The sequence below is a fragment of the Ascaphus truei genome, chromosome 14, assembly GCF_040206685.1.
Source record: "Ascaphus truei isolate aAscTru1 chromosome 14, aAscTru1.hap1, whole genome shotgun sequence".
In the NCBI taxonomy this organism is placed as follows: Eukaryota; Metazoa; Chordata; class Amphibia; order Anura; family Ascaphidae; genus Ascaphus; species Ascaphus truei.
The window spans coordinates 50,342,701-50,357,041 of record NC_134496.1 but is presented as its reverse complement, the minus strand read 5'-3'; the positions used below and the strand labels follow the sequence as shown (position 1 = coordinate 50,357,041).

Below are 14,341 nucleotides of genomic sequence, written 5' to 3'. Positions count from 1 at the left end.
GGCGGGTCCGAGAGGCCGCCCCTGTGTCTCTGTGCTGTGCGGCCGGCAGGGGGCGGGTCCGAGAGGCCGCCCCTGTGTCTCTGCTGTGCGGCCGGCAGGGGGCGGGTCCGGGAAGCCGCCCCTGTGTCTCTGCTGTGCGGCCGGCAGGGGGCGGGTCCGAGAGGCCGCCCCTGTGTCTCTGCTGTGGGTCCGAGAGGCCGCCCCTGTGTCTCTGCTGTGCGGCCGGCAGGGGGCGGGTCCGAGAGGCCGCCCCTGTGTCTCTGTTGTGGGTCCAAGAGGCCGCCCCTGTGTCTCTGCTGTGCGGCCGGCAGGGGGCGGGTCCGTGAGGCCGCCCCTGTGTCTCTGCTGTGCGGCCGGCAGGGGGCGGGTCCGAGAGGCCGCCCCTGTGTCTCTGCTGTGCGGCCGGCAGGGGGCGGGTCCGAGAGGCCGCCCCTGTGTCTCTGCTGTGCGGCCGGCAGGGGGCGGGTCCGAGAGGCCGCCCCTGTGTCTCTGCTGTGCGGCCGGCAGGGGGCGGGTCCGAGAGGCCGCCCCTGTGTCTCTGCTGTGGGTCCGAGAGGCCGCCCCTGTGTCTCTGCGGTGCGGCCGGCAGGGGGCGGGTCCGATAGGCCGCCCCTGTGTCTGCTGTGCGGCCGGCAGGGGGCGGGTCCGTGAGGCCGCCCCTGTGTCTGCTGTGCGGCCGGCAGGGGGCGGGTCCGTGAGGCCGCCCCTGTGTCTCTGCTGTGCGGCCGGCAGGGGGCGGGTCCGTGAGGCCACCCCAGCCTCTGTGTGTCTCAGTAATGTGCTGTGCGGTGTATCTAGACCTCAGTATGCACAAACACACACACACTGACCTCCTTGGGGACACACACTGACCTCCCTGGGGACACACACTGACCTGCTCGGGGGACACACTGACCTCCCCGGGGACACACACACTGACCTCCCTGGGGACACACTGACCTCCCGGGGAAACACACTGACCTCCCGGGGAAACACACTGACCTGCTCGGGACACACACACTGACCTCCCGGGGAAACACACTGACCTGCTCGGGACACACACACTGACCTCCCGGGGAAACACTGACCTCCCGGGCAAACACACTGACCTGCTCGGGACACACACTGACCTCCCCTGGACACACACACACACTGACCTCCCCGGGACACACACTGACCTCCCCTGGACACACACACTGACCTCCCCGGGGGGACACACACTGACCTCCCCGGGACACACACTGACCTCCCCTGGACACACACTGACCTCCCCGGGACACACACTGACCTCCCCGGGACACACACACTGACCTCCCCGGACACACACACACTGACCTCCCCGGGACACACACTGACCTCCCCGGGACACACACTGACCTCCCCGGGACACATACTGACCTCCCCGGGACACACACTGACCTCCCCGGGACACACACTGACCTCCCCGGGACACACACTGACCTGCCCGGGACACACACTGACCTGCCCGGGACACATACTGACTTCCCCGGGACACACACTGACCGCCCCGGGACACACACACACTGACCTCCCTGGGGACACACACTGACCTCCCGGGGAAACACACTGACCTGCTCGGGACACACACACTGACCTCCCGGGGAAACACACTGACCTGCTCGGAACACACACTGACCTCCCCGGGGACACACACACTGACCTCCCTGGCGACACACTGACCTCCCGGGGAAACACACTGACCTGCTCGGGACACACACACTGACCTCCCGGGGAAACACACTGACCTGCTCGGGACACACACTGACCTCCCCGGGGACACACACACTGACCTCCCCGGGACACACACTGACCTCCCCGGGACACACACATTGACCTCCCTGGGACACACACTGACCTCCCTGGGACACACACTGACCTCCCCGGGACACACACTGACCTCCCCGGGGACACACATACTGACCTCCCAGGGACACACACACTCACCTCCCCGGGGACACACACACTGACCTACCTGGGACACACACTGACCTCCCCGGGACACACACTGACCTCCCCGGGGACACACACACTGACCTCCCCGGGGACACACACACTGACCTCCCCGGGACACACACACTGACCTCCCCGGGACACACACACTGACCTCCCTGGGGACACACACACTGACCTCCCCGGGACACACACACTGACCTCCCCGGGGACACACACACTGACCTCCCTGGGGGGACACACACTGACCTGCCCGGGACATACACACTGACCTCCCCGGGACACACACTGACCTCCCCGGGACACACACTGACCTCCCTGGGGGGACACACACTGACCTGCCCGGGACACACACTGACCTGCCCGGGAGACATACTGACCTCCCCGGGACACACACTGACCTCCCCGGGACACACACACTGACTTCCCTGGGACACACACTGACCGCCCCGGGACACACATTGACCTGCTCGGGACACACACTGACCTCCCCGGGGACACACACACTGACCTCCCCGGGACACACACTGACCTCCCCGGGCACACACACACTGACTTCCCCGGGACACACACTGACCGCCCCGGGACACACATTGACCTGCTCGGGACACACACTGACCTCCCCGGGGACACACACACTGACCTCCCCGGGACACACACTGACCTCCCCGGGACACACACTGACCTCTCCGGGACACACACTGACCTCCCCGGGACACACACTGACCTCCACGGGACACATACTGACCTCCCCGGGACACACACTGACTTGATCGGGAGACACTCTGCCTGCTCGGGACACACTGACTTAATTAAGAGACACACACTGACCTTCCCGGGACACACACTGACCTGCTCGGGACACACACTGACCTCCCCAGTACCCACACTAACCTCTGGACAAACACTGACCTTCCCGGGACACACTCTAACCTACCCAGGACACACACTAACCTCTGGACACACACTGACCTCCTCGGGACACACACTGACCTAAGGTTAAACACTGCCCTGGGGACACTGACAAGTTAAAGACTGACCTCGAGACACATACTGACCTCCACAGGACACACTGACTTAAAGTTAAACACTGCCCTCGGGACACACTGACCTGATCTGGGGACGCTGACAAGTTAAAGACTGACCTCGAGACACATACTGACCTCCACAGGACACACTGACCTCAGTGACTATCCCCCCCCCCGTTGTTACTGATTTAGATTTCCTATCAGCAAAGATTTGTATGATATTCTCCATCCTAAAATAGCCAGTCTGAGCACGCAGACATTACATAAAGAACGTTCAGCGGGAGCTTAAAGCGTTCGTCCTCCTCACTACATGAGGCCGTGAGATTTGGGGGTCCGGAGCAAGCATTTGCTGCCACCGGAAAGTGTGCTCGTTCTGCGTGTTAATGAGACTTTATTGAAGTCTATGAGACGCTAATCAGTGAGTGACAGATAAGCAGCCAGAGCGGCCACGTCTGGACAACGCAACTATGATGCTCCAGAAAGCAGATGTCTGTACATCAAGTCATGTGATGTGTATATATCTTGATGTAGCGCTGGCAGTGCACCCTGTGCTTTACAAAGACAATAGTCAGACAATAGGAAAGGAAATCCCAGCGATCCGGTGACGTCATCGCGGCGGCGCTGCATGCGCACACGCAGAAGCGATATGTAGCACTGCTGCACGGAGACATGGCCAGATCATTTCTCTCATTGGTTTGTTTAAGATGCACTGTGATTGGCCGTGCAGATCACGTGACGCGGCCGCCGCTTGCGAAAAACAAAATCTCAGATCTCTGCATGAGACAGAGGCTTTGCAGCGTGGTGCTACCGTCGCGAATGGTATGTGCGCTTTCATTGCATTTGATTGTTTTGAAGCTCCGCTGCGTTGCGCGCGATTTCTGGAATAATGACGGCCTATGGCTGAGTCCCCGGTGGCCGCTGCAGCTCGCGCGCCACACACCAGAGCACAGCCCTCTATGGGGCAAGCTCCAGTCGCAAAGCGCGATGACGCGACCGCTGGCAGGGAAGACTGTTATCTTTCCTTGCAGTGACGCGATCACGTGATGTGCGGGAAGCCAACGGCAGGGGAGATAGTGTGGACCAATAGGAGTGCAGATAGAGTAGACCAGGGGTGCGCAAAGAGGGGGGCGCAAGAATTTCCGGGGGGGGCGCGGCGGCTACAGAGGTCCCGCGCTCTCCAAAATGGCTCTTAAATTAAGGGCCGGGGGTCCACATGAGGCCTCTGCAGCATCTCCAACCTGATCTACGGCGATGCGTCGCCATGGTAACTGGTGTCTAATGACGCTGCGGGGTCACGTGCCGCATATCCCATGAGGGAGGGGGGAGGGGGTGCTGCTCGGGACGTTAGGGACCACAGCTACTATATGTTTTGGAGAGCTGTTTGTCCGGTCGCCTGGCATTTGGACACCTCTGAAGATATCGGAACCATATTTTGCCTGATGGTTCCTGGGATCAAGCGCCAAGTTTTTGTCTGTTTGGATACATTCTACTTTTAATTGTATGAGTTATTACAATTTCTCTAAGTAAGCCAGCCACTTGGTGTTGTACACGGAAGGCTTTATATATTTTGCACATGACACGATCATGAGACTCGGATAGCTATGAAGTTTACACAGGAGGCAGAGGAAGAAAGAGGAAGCCAGTTGGCCGATGAGGAGAAAGTGAGGACAGGGTCCTGTAAAGCCAGCGTAAGTGAGGGTTACAGCCAGGAAGCGTGGTTACAGCCAGGAAGCGTGGTTACAGCCAGGAAGCGTGGTTACAGCCAGGAAGCGTGGTTACAGCCAGGAAGGTGAATCACTCTCTGCAGCGCGCAGAGATAAGAGACATTCCAAAGGTGGATAAATAATAATAATAGCATGTACTTGTATAGCGCTGCTAATTATACGCAGCGCTTTACAGAGATATTTAGCAGGCACAGGTCCCTGCCCCGTAGAGCTTACAATCTATGGTTTTGGTGCCTGAGGCACAGGGAGATAAAGTGACTTGCCCAAGGTCACAAGAAGCCGACACCGGGAATTGAACCAGGCTCCCCTGCTTCACACTCTCAGTGCCAGTCAGTGTCTTTACTCACTGAGACACTCCCTCTCTTCACTCCACGCGGGAGCCAGCCACTGTAGCGGCGGATCACGTCGTGGGATCACCCTAGGGATCCCAAGTACAGCATCTGCGTGCCCGGGTGTGGACACACCCGGCAGGTACCTTCGTCACCACACGTGCACCAACCATCTACTCAAATTAGTGGGCAGCGCTGTCTCACACTTGGGTGGGCTTGGGACTCTAGGGTACACGGTGTTGGGGAATAAGGTGTGGGGTTATGGCCCTGCGAGGCCCACTGTTACAGGGTGACACTATTGTTCTAAGGTTATTGTTCTGCAAGCATATAGTAAACTGTTTTATCCATACCCTGGTGTAAGTGGTTACTGCATGCGGGTCCTGTGTCAGGGGTTATTCTACACTCTAGAATCCCTGCACAGGTGGAGGCGCTGTATGTATCGTTCCAGGATACACCCCAAGCTCCCATCAGCGGAGGCTCAGGCCTCCTGTGAGCCTAACAGGTATTGCACCAGACACGGTAATACATGTAGATTCCCCACACATGGTCCCTATCTGCGATTGGAGGGGGGGTTGGGGGGAAGTGTGTTACATAGGCATGGCAGCTGCTGGCAGTGTTAGGGTTAAACCCCCTGCAGACAGCCCTACATGTGAGCAGTACCAGAGGCAAGTTATATTGTTGCAATATCCAGGCACATGCATGTCATGCAGGGCCCGGAGAGTTCTAGTAGGTCATGTGACCAGTGGGGTGACAGGCTACAGCAGTGATTTCCAACCTTTTTTGTTTGGAGGAACCCTTGAAGTATTTCGAGAAATCTCGGGGATCCCCTATGTGGCCGACACATATTAGGTTCGGCAGGGGTCAGTCACAACATTTCACACCTCACGAGCCACCTCTATTTCCCACCCTCTACCCATGTATTTCTCTCCCATCTGTCTCACTAACTCTCCCCCCTCCCGCCTCGCATGTATTTATCCCTTGTGTCTCACTCTTACTCCCTCTTTCCCTCACTCACTCCCTCCTGCCCCCCTGTTCTCTCACTCTCGCCCCTACCTTCCGTCAATTACCCCACTCTCACTCAATCCACCCTACAAAATACATACCAAAAAAACCCACCCCCAGGGGGGGGGGTCTGTGGTCCATGGGAGGAACCCCTGAAACTGCTTCAAGGAGCCCCAGGGTTCCACGGAACCCTGGTTGGGAATCACTGGGCTACAGCATGTTTTGTCCAGAGACTGAGGGGGAAAGGCCTGGGTAGATATGGGGGGGAGGGGGGGTTCTGTTCAGCTGAGTGTGTGTGTGCTGGGCAGAGAGGCTAGGTGCCTGGCACAGACACAGAGGTTCCCATGCTGCAGGGAGCAGGGCTATAGCCAGGTTTAAGTAGGGATCTGGGGCCCAGCCTACTCCACTCCTATCCAGGGTTAAGTTGGGTACTGGGAGGAAACTGCAGGCAAAGGGGGAACTGCGGCCTGAGAGAGATACCGAAAACTGGTCCTGTTTATGCTTTTGCCTCATGCTCAATAAAGCAAGCAGCCTGTTCAAAGTTCCTGGCGCCCTTATCTTGCTCCTCACTACAAGCCTGGCCTCTTTCCACCAGAGAAGCCCTGAGACTAAAGGTAAAACTGACTGAGCTGCGCTGAAGCAGGTAGAATTCCTGTCTGCAGTGTAAAGAGAAACTGAATACGTGTACACCCTATCTTCCGCAGCCAATGGGGGGGGGGGGGAGGGGGAGATAGGGGTGTTACATATCAGTTTGTTGTCTCTGAGATTTCTGCCCCCTTCAATTATTTATTTTTTTAAATGGGGTTTAGTTAACCCCGTTGTTATTACCTGTTGCAGGCTCTATATTTATTTTATGCTTTCAAAGTATTGATGAATAAATCAAAATAAAATTCAAACTCAACCGCCTGACTGGGTCTCCGGGAGCTGCAAAAAAAGCACCAAAATAATACCGCAGTCATTCCGCCTCCTGGAATGTCGCCTTCTCAATGCTATGCGCTGTAAGGAGTCAGCCGGAAGGTCATTGTTCTGCGATGTATCATCATTGTTTTCAGCTTGCAGGGTTTGGTCACAGTGTGGCAGCAATGCTCTGAGATCTGAACTAAATACAATATACATTGCCAGAGAGAAAGAACAGCAGATAGAATTACCTGCGAGAGAGCAGCTGTCAGATTTCTGCGGTCTTGGCAGAAAGAGCTTTTGTATATTTGATACGGGAGAGGGTAAAGTGTGGTTGTATAACTGGAGCTTGACACATAGACCCTAGAACAGTGTATTTTTAACCTTTGTTTGGTTAAGGAACCCTATAATTTATTGTGAAATTCTGAGGAACCCCAACCCTCTCTAATAGCGCATCTGAGATCAGTGCTTTGTAAGGAACCCCAACCCTCTCTAATAGCGTGTCTGAGATCAGATGCATTGTAAGGAACCCCAACCCTCTCTAATAGCGCGTCTGAGATCAGATGCATTGTAAGGAACCCCAACCCTCTCTAATAGCACGTCTGATATCAGATGCATTGTAAGGAACCCCAACCCTCTCTAATAGCGCATCTGAGATCAGTACTTTGTAAGGAACCCCAACCCTCTCTAATAGCGTGTCTGAGATCAGATGCATTGTAAGGAACCCCAACTCTCTCTAATAGCGCGTCTGAGATCAGATGCATTGTAAGGATCCCCAACCCTCTCTAATAGTGCGTATGAGATCAGATGCATTGTAAGGAACCCCAACTCTCTCTAATAGCGCATCTGAGGTCAGATAAATTGTAAATTCTTCTGTATTTGGTACCATTTTCAAAGAACCTGAAAATGGCAGGCAACCCTTTAAGAATGCCTGCGGAACTGCCCTAGAGCTAAACCGTGTCAGATTAAGTCTGATGGATGGGAAGGGATTTGAATTCTACGATCGTTAGATTGTATTTTTCTTGTACTCTTGCTGCCAACGGAGGACATGGACCTGGAGTATGGTGATGAGGACGCCCTACAGGGCAGGGGTAAGTAGAATAAACACACAGATACACAGGGGTAAGTAAAAGTTTTATTTACTTTATTAATGCTGGCTGGCTAATGTTTGATTTATAATGGGCACATGAGCTATTATCCATATCTGGATAATAGTAATTTTGCCCGTTACTGTACTGTATGGGATGGGAGGGTTGTTGGGGGTAGAAGAGGTGGGTAGTAGGGTTGTTATGTTTATTTTTGTTTCTTGGGGTTAGAGGGATTGGGTGAAGGGGGTAGTTGCCCCAAGGATGGATGTTTAGGGCTACCGGGGGGGGGGGAGGTGTTGTGGGACTGGTTAACCCCATCATTACCACAGCAGTTCCCACAGCTATGGTAGTGAAGGGGTTAACTCCTTCCGCAACCTTCCCGGCAGGCCTAACCACCCACCCTGGGGCTACTAACCCCTTCATCCACCCCCTCTGCCCCCAATAAACAGGCCATTGAACTTTATTCCCTACATTGCTTTAGCGCCTAGCCGTTAAGGCAATGAAGTTGTTTTAATAACAAATGTAATACTAGTGCACGTGAGCAGGGGGTCTCCGGAACAGCTCTTTGACAAAGTGCCCCAGGCACGAAACGCGTCAGAGCGTCCTCCTCGAGGTACTTGTGGCGGCGTACTATGGATTGCAGATTCCAATAAAGATGACTTGTTAGTGACCCCGCGGCATTAGTCTCTCCTTAGCACTCTAGTGTATGCAGTGCACGGCCATCCTCTCCCCGGCGGAAGAAATTCTATTTTGCGGTCTCCGGAACAGAACCACGTTGATTTCAGGTCCGGGGGCCCCCTGCATCCCGAGATACAGGCCCCGTCATGGGGTGCTGGTATCTCCTATGCATTTAAATGTCCCGCGTCCCCCGCTACATTTAAATGCATAGGAGATACTGGCATCCCAAAGCGGTGCCTGCTCACGTACACTAGTATTAACGTTTTTATTAAAACCCTGCAATCGCTGGCGAGATATCGCAGGTCTTCAGAGTCTTTCTGAATAACGTGATAACTACACTGACAAAACTGGCGGCGTAACAGGCCCAGCGAGACGTTTTATGAAGGCTACTAGCATAGGCCCCGTCACTGTGACTCTAGGTCTCACATTCTTGTACTTCTGAAACTAGAGCTCCAGTGTAACACTGTGCCAATCCTTGTATTGCTGCTACGAATATTATATGCAGCACTGAAAGGGACTTATGGAAAAATTAGAATGACATCCCCATATCACCCACCACAGACAACCTCGGGTGTATCTCAGATACGTAGACAATATTTGTATAAATTAGTCCATTCATGAGAAGAACCTCATCCACTTCTAGGTTCCATCCAACTGTCATACAAAGCCATCCAGACACTGTACCACCTGGATGTGGAACCCCTGCACAGAGGAAGACTTTATACACTGCTGGGTTAGCCCAGTTGGTACGATATTCCCATAGAGATGGATCTCGTGGATCACGGCATTGGTGAATGGCAACTTCTCATGGTCCTCATAGCAGATTCTTTTGGAAGCAACTTTTACAGAATCCAGCTCCTTCTGGACTTCTTCTAATGGGATCAACTGAAAGGTAAGGAGGTGATGGGACCGTTTTATTGGTGGGCTGAGCATTGAGAGGGGGAAGGGTTCTTAATAAGTGTAAATTAATAAGAGAGTAACTATTAAATAATATACAATGGAGTTATTACAGATTCACACTAATACACAGATTACTGGGGATCACATGATCTTTTATATATATTGCTAGGAAAACCAATGGCCAATCATAACAAAAAAAGAAGTTAAAGTTGTCTCCCAAATTGTAAACATTACTAGGTGTACAATTGCCAAGAATTGGAAACAAACATCTTTAAACCAAATAAACAATAAAATCTGGCATATAGTTTATATGGAAATCTCTCTGCTTACCTGAACGGCTACACCTCGCCATTTTGGAAATTTGGGTTCCTTAGTTCCGCCATGCAGGTATATCCCCATATTTAGACTAAAATATCTTCAACGGAGTGTTTTATGATGTATTTCAACGATTGCTCACTATGTTATATTGCAGGGGTGCGCAAATTTTTTAGCTTGCCCCCCCTGCCTCCTTACCTCCTGCCTCGCTCCCCCTCCCCTCCCCGACTCCGGCGTCAAATGACGTCACGGGGTCATGTGACGTCACGTTACCATGGCAACATGACCCTGCGGTGTCATTTTCCGCCGGTTGCCATGGCGACGCATGGCCGAAGATCAGGTAAGAGAAGCTACAGAGGCCTCACGTGGTCCCCCCCGGCACTTAATTTAAGTGCCTTGGGGGAGAGCGCGGGGCCTCTTTAGCCACAGCACCCCCCCCCATGAAATTCTACCGCCCCACACTTTGCGCACCGCTGTTATATTGGTACAAATGCTTTTCCCTTCCCCTCTAATCCCCGCCTTCCTATTGTGATATTACTAGATTTTATGTATAATTGTATTCCCCCCCTATTTCTTCTTTGTACCCCTTCTTTATTTTAATAAAAAATTTAAGTAAAAAAAAATAAATAAATAAGAAACTTATTGATAGAAATAGTTGTCTATTTCTAGTGTCTTGTGTGCATAGTATAGCAGAGGTCATTCAAAGTCACATTCACAGCTCACTGATTCTGTTTCAACACACCCAATGTGGAGTACAATAATGCTCATCTATTTGTATTTAAGTCAATCATTGATTTTATTTATTTTTTGTTTATTAAAATTCCATATTTCCTTACCTGGGCTACATCTACATCTGTACGTTCTCTTCCAGTTGTTTTTATATTGGGCAATCTGGTTTTCTATCATTTAGCTCGGCAGTTACATTTTATGTAGAGTAAGTGTTACAACTTGTGCTGTTCACTGCTCTATATCCACTTAGTAAATGCCATCATTACCATTTCCTCCAGGAAGAGACAATCCCAGCAAGTGAATGCTAACCGTGTCAATGCCATAGATAACCTAGCACACACATTATAATAGGATGTGTAACAGGAATGTGAATCCGTACAACGCACATATTAAATCCTGTGACTAGGGCCGTCATGTGCAGTCTAGGATGTTTGGCCGCGACCAAACCACCGCTGCATCTCAAGTCGACACAAGGAAAACTCACCTCTGGACACATCACCACCTTCACATTTGTTCGCCACCATCTTTAAATGTCCCAGCCGCTCCAAATGTGAACGCGCCTGTTGTGAATGCGCCCACACCGGACCCTCTCAGCACGCCCACTTGGACGTGCTGAGTGTCCTGGTTAGCGGGCACATTCAGTGAAGAAGACGCGGTGATGACTTGTGATGTGGACGAGTGCTGGGTCTGGTTTGGTCACGGCCAAACACCCCATTCCGCCCGATCTCTGGGTGTAGTGAATATATGAAGGATGAGAGCTTCTTGGTCACAGTTTTATAAGGACCTCGTCAGTGTGTGTGTTTCCCTTTACTTCCACAGTCTGTATGTGCTGCGATGGGGCCTGAGTCCTTCCTCCCTTAGAACACCATAGTTAGACCCCTTGAATTAATTCAGATGAGACTTGTGTATATATTTAGTGCTGATTTATGACCCCTGGACAACCGTAACCAGGTGGCCATTACCTCTTATGCAAAAATAATATAATATACATATCACATATACACACAATATGCAACCCTGCACACAAATATCACTCCTTACTGTGTGCATGTTGGACAGCATCAGCTTTCTTCGCAGCTCCCTGCGTGGAGGATTTCAGAACCTCGGACAGCTACTTACTCCCTGATAAAGCAGCACAAACACAAGCACATTTCTCTAGGGGGCGCTGTGGACCAGATGGTCACTTGAAACCTTTGTTGATCTGCACCCAGGTGGTCAAGCTATATTGGTCTTGATTTACATATTCTTTACTGAACTTGCTTATTACATTTCAAACATGCCACCTAACCCCCGAAAGTCTATACATTTAAAAAAAAAAATTTAAATAATAAATAAGGAAAAGCGGACTATCTGGGAAAAAGATTCTTAAGTTCAATCTGCTCAACCTTTAAAGAAAACACCTATAAGCTTTTTCATGGTGGTACCTTACTCTGGTCTGACTACATTAGGCACATTCACACATATTTGGTGGAAGTGTCAAAAAATTCAGTCTTTTTTTTAAACTTATTTAAAATGGCATCAGACATACGAGGTGGAAGATTTCCTGTTGGTTGCTGTTCTGTTCTCTTGGGCAGAAAAAGTAAGATCTCTCCAAAACCGAAATAAAACGTATTTTTTATTTCATTTTTTTCTTGCAGCAAGAAGTGGTTTCTTTTACTATTTAAACTTCCTGCTGTTTTACACGTTTAAAAAACGTTTGTTTTATTATGTCAATGGAACAGATCACTAGTTATTTAAGGGGCACCATTCGTACATTTAATAAGATCTGGTCTCTTTGGCGCATCTCCTTGGATGACTCTCCCAATGCGTTCTCATGATTATTTAAGCATGATATTACAGGCCTGTGTATTTATTTCAGTACTCATTCTCTCAGGACAGACTGCTATCTCAGTACTGACTCCGCTCCCTCCCCCCATCCCTCTGACTTGCTGAGAGATTATACTGACTGTATCTTTTCCAGTTCATCCAGCGCTGTTGATATATTTCCAGGGAAGGAAGCAGCCTTAGGCCTCGTTCAGGGTGCCTGCTTTGGGATATGGAGGGCGCGCGTCCGCGAGAGCGCGCGTTACTTTTCTAGGAGACGTCCGATCATCCCCTGCCGACAGCCCCAGCGTTCTGTCGTTCAGTGGGCATGTCTTTGACGTCACATGCTAATCCTCCCGGTCACAGACAGAGAGCAGGGATCAGTGTTGCAGTCTTGAAATCATTCTGAAGAATGATTTCATTGGCTGCCTGGGTCCCTGTGACGCTGCTGCAGTTCCAAAAAACGAAATTTTCGTTTACTGAAACTGTCGTCAGCGTCAACTCCTGGCTTCGGAGGCAGGGCAGTTGCTACCCTGACAACAAGTATTCAAATTGAATACTTTGTTTCTCACTGCAGCAAGCACGTCAGCACGCCCTCCCTCCGAAGCCAGCACCCTGAACGAGGCCTTAGGGAATGAGAATCCGCCATTGAAACATTGCATAAAGTAATAATATTCTGCTCTCAAAGAGTTAAATCCCCCCTGAGCAAATATTGCCTTGTATGGACTTCTCTTAGCAAGGCAAACTCTTTTGCAATCATGTATTAAATGTCTTGAGGCTATTTTATAATCCTACTCTCTCTGTCACAACAAACTGCTTTCTTGACACAGATTCATTTCTCATACACTTTAATTTCATATGACAGTTTGAATGTACTTTGCAATATTTTTGGTGTAAGTGTTTCATTTTCATGTAGTGCCAGGCATATGCACAGAGCTTTGCAGTATTGGTGTATAGACAATGAAATGCACATGGGAATAATAAAACAATACATGGGAGGTAGGTATGCATTGTGTGAATGGAGTACATGTGCACATGGAGTACACAGTGGCAGTGAGAGGTCCCAGAGTTCTGGGTTCCAGGTGTGCCGGTTGGGGTCTCTGATAGCAGTGCCTACTGAACACTGCGTGGGAGCAGAACCGGGGAAATCTCTTCCCAGAAGTCCCTGCGCCTAGGCCTGCAGGGAATTCCCCAGTTACCCCAGTTGGGAGTCTATGTTTTATGTCTGTGAACAGTTGTGGTTATCTTTTACCAATAAATTCACTTTTATTAGCTCGGTTGTTCTGTCTGGCGAGTTGATCCCTGGTGTGTTAGTCCTGGTCTCCCGTGACATAAGTCGCCTCTTCTTATAACCAGTGGTTGACAAATCACCAAAAAATCTACTCGCCACACAAAAAAAATCTACTCGCCACCTAGTACCAAACGTGTGCTGCTTGGGCCAATATTTACTCGCCCGGGGGTTAAATCCACTCGCCCGGGGCGAGCAAATGTATAGGTTTGTCGAACACTGCTTATAACCATCTTATACCCAGGAGAGGAAGTCCCTTCTGTAGGGACAGATATTGCTGCTGGTTTATTACTTTACACAATAGGGCAGTGGGAACAGACATAAAAGTCATCCCTTTAAAAAGATGCACCTGTAAAAATGATATCAATCATTGCTTTTAGTATAAAAGTAACTGTAAGTGCTCCTAAACTTATCTAAGAAGATGTTACCGGGACTGCGGATGGGCAGGAGCAGAATCATTCCCATTTTTATATGTGAAGCACTGCAGCTGTCTGACACCATCAGGTCTAATTCTATACAGTTAACTGCTAAACTCATCATATACAGTGTATTTCTGAAGCATGAGGTACGTCTGCTTCCTTTCAACACTTGCCTGGAAAAGTAAAAGGTC

At 50.8% G+C, this 14,341-nt stretch overlaps 1 long non-coding RNA gene across 1 annotated transcript; it reads right to left on the bottom strand.

Annotated features, from left to right (window-relative positions):
* Positions 1 to 8,051: 8,051 nt before the first annotated feature.
* Positions 8,052 to 13,069, bottom strand: LOC142465505 (uncharacterized). The gene is made up of 3 exons (XR_012787898.1): positions 12,587 to 13,069; positions 11,682 to 11,762; positions 8,052 to 9,581 (listed from the first exon to the last, which is right to left on the bottom strand). It is a non-coding gene; the product is annotated as an uncharacterized LOC142465505 (long non-coding RNA).
* Between the last annotated feature and the right edge of the window lie 1,272 nt (positions 13,070 to 14,341).